The sequence below is a fragment of the Erithacus rubecula genome (genome assembly GCF_903797595.1).
Source record: "Erithacus rubecula genome assembly, chromosome: 5".
In the NCBI taxonomy this organism is placed as follows: domain Eukaryota; kingdom Metazoa; phylum Chordata; class Aves; order Passeriformes; family Muscicapidae; genus Erithacus; species Erithacus rubecula.
Window position 1 is genome coordinate 65435882 of NC_136687.1, and position 16884 is coordinate 65452765.

Consider the following 16884-nt stretch of genomic DNA (forward strand, 5'->3'; position numbering starts at 1 on the left):
AAAAGTGTAAAATCAAGATTTTTTGCTTTAACGTTTGTATCACTGAGATTTCATGGTTTGCTTTGATATAAAATCAGAATTGGTTGTTGAAGGGACAGCTTTCATACATTCAAAGAATTTTAATTATAAAAAGTTGCTAGCATGCACAAACAGGTTGAAGGCCATAAATGAAGACTATGGCTGAATACCAGGCGTGGAGCAAGAAAGGACATGGAATTTGGAACAGCCCACATACCTGCTTGTGATTAATTTTGTCACTAGGCAGCTGGAAATAAGCAGCAATACTATTTCACCCAATCTGCTCATAATATTAAGTTTCAATGAAATTGAAAGTCTAATGTAGATTAAAGAAAATATTATTAGGGAAATGAAAGAAAATAGGCAAGAGTTCCCCCAGGAAAATAAGATTCAGACTGGAATACATGCAAGCTAATAGCTGGAGAATGAAAATCCAAAATAAGGGTAATTCAAGAGATGTGAAAACTTGGAAATCAGTAATTTAGAAATAAACCTAGGGGTGATAGTGGAAAGATAATTAGGCCTCTCTTCACCATGAGGTGTGCAAGTCTGAAAGGTTAATGCAATTTTGTGTTGCAGAGACATACACATTATATAAACCACAAAGAAGTAATAGTCTCCTCTCCACAGCCTGACTACACCTGACACATCGCCTTGGGTTCTAAGGAAGTTGTTACTGTGATTTAGAAGAGCAAATTATGACACTTAATCTCAATGTTTTTTAACAACTAGGTTCAGATGACATTTCTCAAGCAGTTTTATGAGGATTTTGTCAACTTTAATAAGCTGCACACTAGATAAAACAGAATGACTACATGATCGATAATGACTAACCGTGTTTTCCATCTGATTTTCGTCTACTTTGAAAGTTTTCCAGGCCTAATTCAAACTTTGCCAATTAACAGCTCCATAAGGCATAAAATTCTAGACTCTGCATCACTCCCCTTCTAAAGACACTGCTTAAGGTACTGGTCACGTGCATGTGGGAAACTGGTGACTGCCCAGAAGGCTGGGAGGTTACAGATTTCCATATTTTTGTTAAAGTATGCTGACATTCAGTCTATTAACACATTGGTTAAGGAGAGCCCACTGTTATTATTATTTCCTCATTGCTCTACCTCTGCTAGCAATCCAACCACTGTAGTCAGTATTTCAAGCCCTTGCTCATACCCCTGGGAATTTCCAAAATTGCTATTATCCTTGGGGAATTAAATAGCAAAATTTGAAACTGTCTTTCAAAATAACTTGAAGTGAGACTTTCAAAGTTCGTAAGCTCAGGGTGCTTGTTTGTCATAATTTGAATCCCTAGAGCTAGGCTGGCTGTGAATTTCAACATGTCATTGATTTTCTCTCTACAGAAAGGAAGTTTCAGTTTGGATCTGCAGCCTCTACCCACACACATTTGAAAAGTAGATGATTGTGAGCTTCTAGCTTAAAAGGAGTTCTATAAATACAGCCCAACATTCAGTTTTACTAAAGATGATGTATCTGGAAGAACTATGTGCACCAGTGTTCTGCTACTGTGAGTCTTGCTGAGAAAATGGCACCAGAACTTGTATTTTTTCTATACTTGCCCATGTGTCATCAGAAGCCATTTCAGCAATGGATTGTTCCATGAAAAATGTATGCACCACAATCAAGCTCAAAAGAAATTGTGAATCAGCAAAGGATTTGTGAGGTAAGCCAGTGCTGATGTAAAGTGAAACAAAGATTTTTTTTTTGTCCCTGCTACCTCCATTGAAGCAGGGTATTATTACACTGCACTAGGAGAGAGAGCTGAAGCACTAAATGCTCTCAGCTACACCACCCCAGCAGCTCTGTACTCCCCACAACAGTGCCCACTGCGTGGCCAGCACAAACCTTCTCCTGAGCCATCACCTCACAGACAGGTTTGCATATCCCACAGAGCAGCACAGCTCCAGTGAATGTAACCCAGCAGCTAAAATCCCACCTGCCTCTTAAAAGGTTAACTGTGAGCAGTGACACTAACAAACACACTGCTGATGAAAAAGAAAACCTAAACCCACTTCCTTACCCAGGATGTATCAGCTCTAATGAACATGTTGTTCTTAACATAGCATTTATTTGAGGGAACTGAGCTGGCTAATTGCTCAGAATGTAATGGATGATATTTAGTGAAGAAGACTGTAAGTAAATTCCTTTGATCATATTTACTTTCCTCCCTTCATTTTCTGAGAAAAATCAGTTGGGTTTTTTTTCTTCTTACTTTTCTGCCTTAAAAAACTCCAGCAGAAGATAAGAAGAGGTTTCCTTCAGTATTCAAAAGATGCATTTTGTCAGCTAACTCCAGATTGTGGATATTTCAAGGTATTTTCTCAACAGAATTCAAAAGTCAGGGCTCCTGTTCATCCCCATCATTGTTGAAACACTCTTCTATTTCAAAATTGCTAAAATCTTTCAATTTAATGTCTTTGTGCCATGAAGTGATTCAGATGAAAATGTGAAAATTCAAAAATGATGGAACACAGTGACTGCATAACTAGTGCCTATCCTGGTACTGCTGTAGATGAATACCAGCTAAAAGGTGCTTCTCTAGACTTTTCTACGGTGCTGTCCTGGCTGGCAAGTCCTCCCCACGGGGAAACAATCACACAAAAAGGGCAAAAACCCCAAAGTATTTCCATCCTGATTACCTGACATTGCAGATTACAGCACACTAGTCAGACAGCTTGTATAAGCATGTTTGACAAAAAGAAAACTTTTACAGACCACTAAGGGTTTCTCTTGCTCTCAAGCACATTGGTTCATTTTTATCCAGTTAAATAAATAAATACACTTGATCAAGAGCCCTTTTGTTGCCACTTCCTGAAAGCAGCTGAGACGAGGCAGAAGTGGCCAATTCCATATGCAGAATATGGCAGGGTGGCTGCACAAGCCCATGCCCCTGAATGCTGATTACCCCTGAGCCCAGGCAGAGCCAGGCTCAGCAGCATGCAGGTGTCACTCAGGCATGCCCAGCCCTCCACTGCTGCTAACTGAGCTGCACAGGCCCCTCTGCTGCAGGCAAGGCAATCAGCAGCCCAATGCTTGGCAAATATGCTGGAAAGAAATCTTGTCAAGCCAATTATCGACTAAGATCTCTTCAGATTGTTTTTGGCAATGATTTATTAAACGAGTTTGGTGTTGATTTCCAGCAGGATGTTTCCTAGCAAAATTTTGTGTCTAACTGAAAACAGATGCTTCATAGGAGTGTTTCAGGAGAAAGCTCTCTTTGTTTTTATTTTATGGAAGAAATTTGGTGTTTGTTGAGTGGAATGGAGACAGTTTCTTACAAGATACATGGGAAATTAAAACATTCAGATTTGCCAATTCAAAAATTGGCTTTCTGCTTATGCAGAATGCATTCTTTCCCTGACTTGGGGAACAGTCCTTGCAGGAGGATCTGTGCTGCTGCCACAGCTTCCCTGTCTGACCTGTCCTATTCATCACTTCCCAGTTAACACAAAATCCCACAAGTAATGGTCAACCAAACACACCATCTATTTTTTTCCCCATTATCTGAACCCTTCTGTCATAGACAGGACAGTGGCTGGCAAGGTTTTCACTGTGTGTGGAAATAACCTGGCCAAGGGTTCAGCTGAACAGGTTATGCCTATCTTAAAATCATTTCTCCAGTGCTATGGAAGCTCTAACTAGTGATATCCATCATCCTTACACTACCAGGATGCTCTTCTTTCAGTACTTCTACATCTTTTATTCACATAGACATACTCACAATACACACAACACAGTGCAGGTGCAAGCAAGGTTGCTCCTTTTGCTCTCTGAGATGAAAGAAAAATCTCATGTCAAAAGAAAAACATGTGACAGCCTAAGTAATACATCCTTTCAATTTATTACCTTGTGTTAGCATTGAAAAGAATGCTGATGCATGCCCAAGCCACACTCCAAAATTGTTTGGGAAGGTGTTAGTGTGGTGGTCTAAACCAGGTGGAGAGTCTTTTTGTCAATTTAACAACTGAGGTGAACCAGATGCAGATATAGAAATGTTTGAATCATCAGAAAAGTCCAGCACAATAAACACATTCAGGACAACAACAGAAACCCACCAGCTGGCTTCAATCTCTTTTCTTCCCAGCTGGACACATGTGGGCCCCAGTTCACTGCCTCAGTATGGAAAGGTGAAGTGACCAGGACTGAAAGCAAAGGCCAGGCCGGGCACACCCCCTTCTCCTGGCTCCTGAGTTCCATTTCATCTCTTCTCACTCTTCATTTTACCATAGCAAGCTGACAAACAAAGCTCTGCTGCATGAGACAGACTTCAGTTTGTAGATCCTTTCCACCTATGTGTATTTCTTAGACATTTCTAACAGCATTGTCCTGTATGACCTCTCAGAGAAAAAACCTGAAATTTCCTTCATACTTATATTAATTGCTTCTCTACCTGAACACACCCTGTCCTGCTGTGCATGAGGTGAGATGCATACAGAACCTGAGATGATAGAGAACCTCAGGGTCCACACTGCATTTTACATCCCCTTATAGCTGTGAAACTACACACAAACCTTTATTTCCTAGGCAGTCTTCTGGCTAAGAGGGCCTGTCCTGAAACACAACGTTATGGCCCAGATACACAAAAGATTATTCACTAAGGGAACTGAGGAGAAACTTCTCTGTGTACAGCAGGAAACCAGTCAGTGGAACTGACTGACAAACGCAGCAAGAGGGGTTCCATCTGTGAGTGATTTTAAGAAATGAGTGATATAAAAAGGATAAAGTCATTACATAAAAGAAGGGAGTGCAAACAACAGAAAGACAAATGGGCACACAGAGCATGGAAAGGCTCTGCTGTCTTTCAGTTCCCAAGATGTTCCACATAATCATTTACTATTAGCTCTAATTGACTTAACTGCAACAAAAGCACAAGACATTTCTGGACAAGCAAAACACACAGGCACTGCTGGGTAGCAGCACAAAAGAAGTGTAACTACTTCAGGGAAGTCATGGCTTGGCAGCTGATGAAAAGAAAGGAGGAAAGAGTTGTTCCCTGTGTATTTTTCTTAAGCCTATATAGTATACAACCACCTCACACAAACAATGCCACCTACCTTACCTGACCACCCTAGGGACAAGGTAATTAAGTTACCTTGTAGAGATTGATGCTTAATTAAAGGTCAAACAAAATTGCACTTGGAAACCTCAGCAACATGTTCAGGTTCCTGTGCCAGAAAGCTGCTATTGAATGTGGCTCCCATTGTGAGCTTTACCACTTTTCATAATCCTCACCTGCTGCTGGCCATTTTATCATCACATTTCTCAGCTGAATTTGACATTAATTGACACACCTTCCACCACCATACCTTAATAACACAACTCAAATACCAAGTTTTTATTGTTAGCCTAGCAATGCAATAGAAAAGGAAAATAGGAAAAGACTGCAGTTCTTGCAAAATGAACCATGGTATATATATTTGCTTATACATCACTCACTGTACAGTATGAACACTTATTAGCAGTTATTCTCATACTAAATTATGTTGGTTTTGCTGACATGTAAGTATGATTTAGCTTTTGTGTTACACATGGCAAAATATTGTGCATTCTCTGTACTACAGCCTAAAGAAATATATGTCACTACAAAAGCAGAAGTCTAAAAAAGTAACCCTTGAGTAAGTCTTGTATCACCATGAACTCTGAGTATGAATGCTAAATGTAAAAAGTAGTGAAATTAATAAACAAGTTTATCAATAACAGACAAGAGTGAGAATTACCTATCACTCTTGTGAAGTTTATAAACACTTTAGTTTTCAGCATTTCTGCAATTTCAAGCCAGGCATATATTTCAGAAACACAGCATTTTAACACTTAAAAACAAACCAACACCCATCCACTTTCTTTCTCCACTTTTACATTTCAAGTCCCAACACTTTGAACAGGATATTAATGCAGACAAGTCTAGGACTGTATGCAAATACTTCCAAGCATATCAACGAACCATTCTTTAAAAGAAAAAAAAGAAAAACAAAAACAAAAACAACTTTGAAAAAGGCATTTTAAAGTTGAATCATAAATACTTATTGACATCTAAAAATATGTCTGTTAAAAATGCCCCTTCTGTGAATCTGTACACAAATCTCTGAGGATTGAATCTATAGCACAGAGCTGAGATTCAATTGTGAGCAGTAGGAAAAGTAACTGAATAACAAAATTTGATCACAAAAAACTTCCTGTATGACAAAACTGTCTCTAGTATTTGGTTTTGGCTTCTGTCTTAGTCAGTCTCTGACCACAGCACTGCTGCTGCACCTCTGTGTGTGGCATGTCTTGCCCAGGTGCAAGAGGAATAAATATGGAATCTTCCCAAAGTGAGGATGAACTTGGTACAGCTGGAGAGGGACAAACAAAGGCTTGGATGCAGCCTCTCCCATTAAAGCAGCCCAGAGAAGCAGAGCTGGGCTGCAACATCACATCCTCTGTCACTTCCTGGTGTTGAATAGGACCTGCTGTTGCACAGAGAACATCCAGGCTCTCTGAATGACAAACAGGACAGAAGACAGACCAAAGCAGTCTGGAAATGCCAGTGCTGCACTGGGTTTGTATTACTCATGGCTCGAATTCCCTGAGGTTTGAAAGGGCCTGATGTCATGGCCTCGCTGTGCCTCAGCAGACACAAAGCACAAGGGAGTCCCAAGGCACACAACACCCAGACAGATCTCAGGTCACAGTCAGACACACAGGTAGAGAACACAATCCTCAACAGCAGAAATCAATACTGCACCAAAACCCAGGGTAATGAATATTTATCATTCCCCACTGATGCTTCTAATTTTATCCTGGTTTACTTTTCTGAACAAAGAAGAAACCTGCTTGCTCAGGAGTCTTTGGTAATTTAAACAGCACTTTTTAAACAGTTACAGAAAACCTGTGCACCTGTAGCCATACACTCTGTATGTGTGTGCCCACCAAAACAGAGAAAATCATGAGGAATTTTTTCACTTGCAGTCAGTTATGGGAATCACTTGTTGTAGGTTGATCAGTAACTGAACTCTCACAGTTAAAAATAAGGCATTCTGTGGTGCCATACTAGAAAAGAAAAGATACATCTTTAAAAATACTTTTAAAAATTACTTTGACCTGTTTAAAGTGTTATTTCAGAGCTCACTTAGGAAATCATACAGGGAAGAGATGGCACAACATTTATTTCACCAGTCCCTCTGTATACAATATAGATTAACTACTAAGAAGGTACAGGAAAAAAAAAAATACACAGAATGCTCAGGTGCTGGGGTAGCTTCTCCAGCAAGCTGAGCTGCAGCTCCTTTTACTGCCTTGCCCCATAGCACACATTTCAATGTATCCTTTCACACCACTCCAGCACATCTTAAACGACTTTTAAAACTGGTATCAATTAAAGGCCTTCGTGGAAAGCAACTCAGTTACCCCACATTGATGAACAATTCTGGAGAAGACACTGAGGGAACAGGGGAACCAGAGTACAAAAGACCAGGCCAGGATCTTCTGCTCCAACATTACTGCAATTAATGGAATCCTTTCCACTGATTTCCCTGAGTTTTTGGGGCACACACAATTAGCACAGGTCCAGATGTTTCTACTCCCTTTAGCTGAAGCGTGAGCATGACACTGTCCAAACATCCTAGAGATCAACTCTACCCAGCCAGAGCCTCATATGGAATAAAGCATAATTTTCACATTGCTTTCCTTTGCTCATTCAAGTTTTCACTCCCTGAGAAAAACTGTACTACATCTCAGACACATCACAACCAATAATCCTCAATTTGACACAGACATACTTCTTGTTTTTTGAGATGAAACTTCCTAATGCCTAATGCAGCAGGACAGCAAGGAACCACTACAATACATCCGATAACACAGGAAATGCCATAGCCCAAATCAGCTTTTACACTGTCCATCTCATGCTTTCATAACAACAGCTACAAAGATGCTGAGATTTTTCTGTACTCAGCAACATTTTTAAGAAGTTGAACATAACTGTAGCTGCTTTCTGTTCAGGCAGTGTTGCCAATCTGCCTCAAGACAGAGTTACTTAAATGGCATCTTCCCATCTTGGAGAGATTCTCAGTGGCTGATGAGTGCATTAGAATGCAAGACAGACTCTAGCTGTGATTATATAACCCTGTCCTACACTTGGGACAAAGATAATGACGAGAACAGAAAATGTATCTGCTCTATTCTCCTGACTGCCAGTTTTTTTCCTAATGGTCAGTTATGCAAGTGTCCCACGGGAATCTTTCATAGTAATTTTGCTACAATGAACATAGTCAGCTCAAAAGATTTTTTTTTCCCTACCCCAAGGAATCATAAAAATGAGAGATGACAGAGTTGCTAGGTCACCTTACCCTTTATTCTACTCTACACTTAAGACTATGTTCCATACAGTTATATTTATTACTGTTCTGCCACTGAAAGAATTCCACTGATTTAGACCACTGAAATCCCACGGGAGCGAAGTGGATGAAAAAATTTACTTCAGATAATGATCTAGTTTACTCTTCTTGATAAAACAAAACATTCACATAAATATATTCACATCAACAATTTCAGTCAGAAAAGACCATGGTTTATAAAGTGGTTGTTTGGAGTTGTTCCCATTCTGTTTTTTAGATCTGTTTGTGGAGCTCTTTTAAAGCAAGGTCAAGGAGACGGTAAACGTGAAATCAACAAATTATAGCCAAGTTCTGCTCTTAAAAATGCTCCTTTGCCTTTCAGCAATAGAAATCAGTAACTCCTCCTCTTGATTTTATTTTTTAGCTAAACACTAAAATCACAGATACATAAAATCAATTCCAAATTGCCCTCGTGCCAAAACTGAGAAACATAACTTTAGAGCTCAACTTTGAAAAACTCATAAAATTAAAACTCACCTTTAATTCGCAATTTATTTACTTGAACTGGTAGGGTTTTTTTTTTTTTGCATAAAACTAAGGCTTGCTAAAATTTAAACATTTTTAAAGCAGAAAGTACTGAATACAGACCACAGAAGCATGTTTTCAAACTGCTGGTTGCCTACAAGATGTTAGGATTGGCTATTTATGTCATCAACTCAGTGACAACTGAGCAATATTAAAAATCTCAAACTATTCCATTTGAGATAAATGCTCCAGGGGCCTGCTTAGCCAGAGTTCTGCACTAATGAAGTTGCTAAAACTAGTTTGAATAATTGGCTATTATCTTTTTCCATCAGCAAAGCTTTGGAAATGTCAAATAAAACCAGATACTGAAACTGTTAATTCACTAGCAGCAGAAATTCCAAGCTAAAGATTACCAAAGCTGTCTGTATTTCTAAGCATCTCAGGCCTAACGTGGTCCACGGATTTGCTGATGGCTCTAGAAAAAACAAGTGCCAATTGAGCGCTGAGTTGGAACTAAATGATACAGTGAGAAAGGAGCAATAAAGCTGAGATTAAACACAAACCCATATGGGCATCAGCTGCTCCAGCCACAAGAGAATGAACCAGTACACCACAAAAACTTGCTTACATCCTCTAGTGATGTGAAGTTTAATAACTCAGCTTTGGAAATAGTTCTAAGGTGGCGGATGAAAATTGTGAGATACCTACAAACTAAACTGAAGCAGAAAGGAAGCATTTTATTAAACTGCACTGAGTTTCATTAAAACACTGAGGCTGTAATATTACTGCTTTTTACATTGTAATTGCCATTAGAGATATAAAAGCTATTTCACTGAAGAACCTGCAAATCCGTTTGGTTCATTAGAACTGAAACTCCATAATGAGTTGCAGTTTTTAGTTCTGAGATCTGCAAATTACAGAAAACAAAAGCAGTTTAGGCATTAGGTATTCTGTGTGATATCCCTCAACCTGATATTCAGCACAAGCAACTTTACTTGGCTTCCAAATGTCTGAGAACTGCAGATGTTAGATTGAATTTTCACTTCATGCTATACATGTGCTATTAGATCTTGTCAGGGGTGTTGGGCTCCACGTGCTGGCAACTGATTGGAGAAAGCTGGAATTTCTGGTACATTCAGACAACTCTCCTGGTGAATGAAATGTATTGACAGTTACTGATTCAAGATCTGAGGAAATCTCAGAAAAAAGGAACTTGTCAAGGTCACAACTTAAGAGTCACCTAAGCACCTTTCAAAAACATGCATGTACCCAAGTATAAAGTGTAAGTATAAAGTTTTATCATTTTAATCTTCTTGTTGCATAAAAAAATTTAACTTGCAAGAATGTGTAAATCAGGCAGAAGTGGCCACTGTGTTATTTTAAATATGTAAGACTACACATGCAAGCATTAGAAATTAGATTTAAGAACCACTCAGGCTCATTTACGATCACAGTAATCCACAGAACATTGCAATGAGAAAAGAGTCAGGATTCAATAGAAAACACAGGAATTTCCTCAGCAAATGTGATGATGTCTGTCATGTTGCTTGAACAGAATAGTCCCAGGAAGTGGAACGGGAGAGCATCAGCAAAATGTACAGGGAAAGAGGTGGAAACAGTTACACACAGAAAGAGCAGCGTTGGAGATAATGCTGTTGTGGTGTTCCCACTTTTAAGAGCATCATTCCCTATGCTAAACTTATGAGGGGTTTATGTAGGGGACAATGACAACATTTCTTACCCAGTGCTCCAGGGCTGGGCATGCAGCATGAGGGAAGCATTCATGCCTGCTGCCTCCCCCACATCTGGTGCTTTGGGAGAAGAATCCTTCTCCTGATACACCTCAAAGCCCTTTCAAAGCACAGATCAGAAGTGCATGCATCTATTTCGAAAACTGTGTATCTATCTCACTCTTCATACCCAATTAAAATCTCATAAAACTGTTGCATGCTCAAGTAAAAATTATATTGGAGCTCTGGCCCCAGAGGTCATCAGCATTTCCAAAGGCCATACATACAGAGGAGATGGAAGATTTCTAATTTCAGAAGCTGTGCTGAAACATCCAACTCATAATTGTATTAGGTCATAAAAGCAAAACTCACTTAAAAACAAGCAAAATAGAACATGCTTAGAAGCAAAGGACCTGTAGAAAGCTTTGCAACACAAAAAGCTGAGGCTAGCTGACTGCCTTCATGTCATGTCATGATATGTTATCTTTTACACACATTAATTCTGGTAACTGGTGCCAAGGGATTTTCACAGCCATTTCAGCACCTCCAAGGTGACACCTAAGGGGAATTACATTTCACATCAGTAACTAAGTGCAAAAGCACATGAAAACGTGTGTAGATATGTGCTAAAACTCACTATCACATGATCCCTTTAAGTCCTCTAAATCTGGTCATGTTCATCTACTTATACACTAGTAATTTATATCTTTTTAACCAAGGGTCTCCACTCTATAGAAAGAAAAAAGGAAAAAAATAATCAGCATGGAAATAAAGTAGGAAATCATGCATGAAGGACTAAGTTTTCTTGCAAAGATTATGCTGTGGCTGTGCAGTTTATAGCTTTTTAAAGTGTGGTTCTCCAAGTACTTTTGGATTTCCAACTGACAAATGATGCCAGTTCAATGAATCTGGACAGACCTTTCCCAGTTTCTTGGCTGCTTTTCTTTGTTTTCTGTTTCTTCTACCTTCCAGTTCCCATACAGCTGCCGTGGTGAGCTACTTGCAGTGCAGGGAGAAAGGAGGTGGCCCTTGGAGAGCAGGTGTCAGCACAGGCAATGAGAGCAATGGGAGGGCTCACAGAGACACAATGGGCTCCCATCAACACCCTGCAGGAACTCCTCACCTCAGTCAAATCTGACTTAACACTAGGCACTTATAAATATTTATTACAAGTTATATATAGGTCCTGATAGCATTTCTACATACTTTATATCACATTAAAACACCATAACTTATTTTAATAATTGGGTTATAATAAATTGAAGCTACTGAGCTGCTTGATGTTTATAAGCATTAATTATAGCTGTTTTTTCTGGTATGCCTTTAAAAAAAATTCATTATGAATTGCTTAACATTTTGCAGGCTTTGAACAGCTTGGGCAACAGTCCATAAAACTGATTTAGGAAGTTTAAAACAGAAAAGGCTCAGCTTTTTCCAAACACAAAACCAGAGAAAATGCCTAAGTTTAGAAATTAAAAACAATCAGACTTAGAAGTCCTTAGTTAAAAGAGTGTGCACTGAATTACTTTTTACTGCCAAATTACTGGCAAAAATTCAGGAATTTTGGGTGCTTATTGACGTTCAACAAATATCTGCCTAATTTTCACTGAATTGCAGTGTCTGAAGCTGCCATTTGCAAATATTCAGTAAAAATAATTAAAGACTGGCAAGGAAACTCTCAGAGGAGCTGGTAATGATAGCAGCACTCAGAATGAGTTGTGAAGATAAACCCTTGAACATTTGTGAAACACTCCAATGCTACGATAATGAACTGCACAGAAAGCCCCTGAGACCAGGAATAAATCTGTAATCAAGTGTGATATTAGGACACTGTGTAGTAAATAGAACTGTGCACCCCACACTGAACACTAAAAACAATGGAATTTCCCCATGGAAGATATCTGTGGGCTGCCTGAATGAGTACCATGGAAAAAACAGGTTTATATAGGAGACAGAGATACAGGAGACAGAAATATGGGTTTGGTAAATTTTATACACAGAAGTGTCAGATTAAATTCAGAGATTCAGTGTGTGACTCTGTACTTCTGAGGGTCTGCCTTTGCCAACTCAATCCCTGAGTGCTATTAAACCACAGGAGTTTTTTCTCTCTTTGACAGAGCAGGGTCATCACAGCACCTGAGCAGTTCAGAACAGCAGCCTGCCAATAATGTGCCAGCTGGCTGAATAGAATCAATTCTTTTTTTTTTCATACATGTAGCACATAGAAATGAATGTAGTCCAGTCTAACAGCCCACTCTCTGACAGAAGTCACAGTTTCTTAAAATGTCACCCTCAAGGAAAGGCTGGAGGAACTACTGCACTTACAGCTATGGCTGAGATTCCTGCATGCTTGGACAGATTTATGGACTGGACATTCTGTTCCCTAACAGACCCTTGACCTATTGTACACTACAAATGTTTTTTCCCTGGCAGCAGAAAGGGAATGATTAAATCAGGTGAAGTGGTTACAATCATGTATTCATGCATTAAAAAACAGCTTGAATACTTTTATCTTGGATGCTTCCCAATGTTTATATTCATACCTGTATCTGTGCTACTTCATTTTTATTTTGTGCTGAGACACAAGTTCAGTCAAACAAAAGACACTCAACTGTAAAGGCTTTTTTACTTTTGCCCAAATTGAACTCCTTCAGCAGTACAAATAGATATGAGCCAATATTTTTCCAAACTTATGTCTCCTTTCTCTATATAAACATTCATTGATTTGATTACAAACCTCTCAAGTAGTTTTTTTCAGCTATCAACGAGGCATGCAAAGATGAGAGGGAAAAAAAAATGTCTTTGAAGAAAAGCATCACAGCAGATAGAAACCCCACACCTCTGGAGCTCCTCCATGCACACTTCAAGAGGTTCTCCAACTGGAAAAATAGTGTAAGAATCAGCTACTTCTTGAGAAAGCTGAAGGCAGAGTCAAAGCATTCAATCTCTGAGCAGGGGAAGAGAAAGCTGACTCTCAGCATCTACAATATAGTGATGGTGCTGAAAGGTAAAATGTTTATCTTAACCTTAAACCCATTAATTTCAGAGAAGGATGAAAAATGAAAGCAGTGTTTTTTGTATCTACCTTTGTAATTTGTTATACTTCTGTATAGCCTTTTTGATTCTCTTCCTGAAGGAATGAAAAAAGGAAGTGCTTTCAAAACTTTTTATTAAAAGAAACTTCTGTGATGGAAATAATTCACTAAGTGTGCTGTTCCACAGAAGATAAGCCAGTTAATGGAAGACACAAATTGTTTAGTTTACTGTCTAGAACAACTGAATAAACAAAACTAACACAGATCAGCTGGGTCTTGCATGTGCCTTCAGATTTCATTCTGCTGGAGAGAATATTCCTCTGAAGGTATTTGCCATGTCTGCCTGATGAGTTCGGGTAAACAGATGAGGACTGGCTTAAATGAAAACAGTGCTGAAGAAATGACAGAGCAGCTCCCAAGCTAGCAAAGCATCTAGCAGATGTTCACTGCTCTCAGGGAGTTTAAAGGCTGGCCTTGACCATTTGTGTTCCTGTGCGTTTTCTCAGCTGCTGGTAACCTCCCCTCGTCTTTGGTTCTGGGATCTCAGAAAGGGAACAGATCTCCAGGGCCAGCCTGGCTGGTAGTGCCCAGAGCTCACCAGCAGAGGTGACAGTGTCACTCCATCTCCTTCAAGCCCTTTAACACTATTCATACTCAGCTGCTCCCTGGCTCCTTCCCTCACAGCATCATCTCTGTTGTGACAGTAACCCACTTTCCCACCTTCCTTTTTTTCCCCACAAATTCTCAGCTGCCATTCATCCCCTTCTACATTTCTCATCCTTCTCTTCATTTCTTTCATAGATAAAAATAAAAGTGAACTATTTGAAAAGCAGAAATGCTTTTCACTCTCACAACCCTGATTGCCTCAATGTGGCCACATGATTTCTCTCAGCTACAAATTCACCTTAACCCAGCCACACCAAATTTACCCTTTACTTGACACAGTGCCTTCCCAGGTCTTTATGGAGGACACCTCTGTGGCCACGATGCAATAAAGCAAGGATTGACACTGGTCATTGTCTCATTGTTCTCTCTGAATACTCCCTCTATTTTGCCTACAGTAAGCAGAAGGGAAGTACTCTAGATGACAGTATTGCCACAGTTCTTTTAGCAGATGGTATTCAATTTGTTGCAGTCAAAAACTTCTAAGACAGTAATAGCTCTCTGTTGAGATGGAATTCCATAGAACAGCAACCAGGCAAACTTTTGCACATTATGCCATGTTTCAGAAATGTATTTAATTATAGACCCACAAATCCTGTGACTAAGATTCTATTTGACCTCTCTCAGATCACTCAGAGACACATTTCTATTTCTGAATTGTGAAGGATGCATGTTAAAAGTCAAGATGTTAGCAATAAAAGCCAAGTGAGAATTACTGATTAATTTAACAGGATCTACCTACTGAACTCCTTACTCTGATTAGCATGCAGTATCAGCTGAAGAAGCCCAAACATCACTCACCTTGGGAACAACAAATAGTTCTAGAGCAACTTTATGATTTATAATCATTATTAAACTTATGAAATACTGCTCTTCACAAAAATATATGATTAGGTGAGAGAAGCGAGTCTAAGTGCCTTGAACTATTTCATTAGCAGCACATGCTGAGTACTAAGAGCTCAGCCCAATTTTGTTTCTCTCCAGAAAATGTCTTCCAAGGCTCCTCATGCTCTGGGATAATTTTGCTTAGCCTTCCAAGAGCATTTTTAGACAGTCTCAGTTTCCTGTACTTTTGACCTCTGTACTATGGAAGGTCTTGAGGAAGGGGATACATGGCTCTTTACCAGTTTCACTCCCAGCTCCCATGTGCCTCCAGAGAACAAGCCATTGCCTGTGAAAGCAGGTGTGAAGCAATGGGGCTGTGACACTGCCATGGACAGACAGACCTTTGATGCTGCTTCGACAGCAGATTTGTAGTGGGATGTGATAATGATCTTTCCTGCAAATTCAGCTCACACCTTAATACAGGGACAAATTGCCACTGCTCCTGGGAATTTAACTGCCTCAGGAATCTGCCTTACTCAGCCCAAGTATAATCTCGAGTTAAAAGACTTCTTGAAGCACAAAACATTGGCTTAACTCTTCCTCTGAGTTTAGGTAGAGGCTTCTGTAACTTCAGGGTGTCAGATCAATACTGAAAGCTTTTAAAAATTCCACAGCAAGTTTACCATCTTCTCTGCCCCCTTTTCCTTTGCACTGGCCTTTTAAGAAAGAGAATGTAAGCCAGAGAAAAAGCAAGCTGCTGATTTACTTCCCAGTCCAGAGTCCCTCACTCAGTCACCCTGCCAATACCCATTTACTAGTGCCAGCACTAGTGTGTGAAACAAGCTGCTCCTTCTGCTGCATTCAGGATTTTTGCCACAGCTTCTGTGCCCTCTGTGCCCTCAAAAGGACTTTGAAAAAAAGACCAATCTGCTATTAAATGCTTGGTTCGAAAAAGCCTTTGAATAAACACAAAAGCCACAGTCCCTCTCCATTTTTCTGCTCCCAGCCTTTCCACATTACATGTGGAGAAGGGGGACTATGCTGCTGTTCAAGGTAATCCCTGGGAAGGTGGCATTGATAATGACCATTTAATTTCTGTTCATATAACCTACAAGTGTTGCTAGGTCAGTAGCAGCACTGTTATCCGGTATGGAAGATGGAAGATGGTCAAGTAAAAGATAAAGTAAAAGGAAGCACTGCCCTTCTAAAGTGTAGGAACTGGCCTTCTAACAATCAATGGGCAGAGCTGCCTTATAAATCTCCTCCTGCAGTTGTCTACCCAGTGCATAAGTTGCGGATGTCAGCAGCACTGATGAAGGAGATTAAATGGGTTTAGAGTGACTTTGTGGAACAAATGTAATAGATTCCAAAGATTGCTGCTTAGGGCCTTGTGTGCTGGAGTCGCTGCATACCAAACAGCACACTGGGAACAACTGCTGTGATCTGCACTTTCTATTTCCCCAAGTTTGCTTCCCAAAAGGCCAGGACAGTCTCCTGCTCTCCACAGCTACAGAATTCACAATTGACTATATTACCATCTATTTTTCTTCCCAAGTATTTCTACTTTCTGCACATAAACAAGAATGAAAAACACTCTCAGCTCAAACATGCTGTCCCCCTCCTTTCCCCTTCCCACACTCCCATAACAAAAACATGCATCATATTTTCCCTGTGCTAATTGAGAGCTGCAATTGAGAGATACGGGTAAAAATTGAAGGCATTCTTTTTCTAAAAGAAGTATTTACCAGATCCATGCCTCAA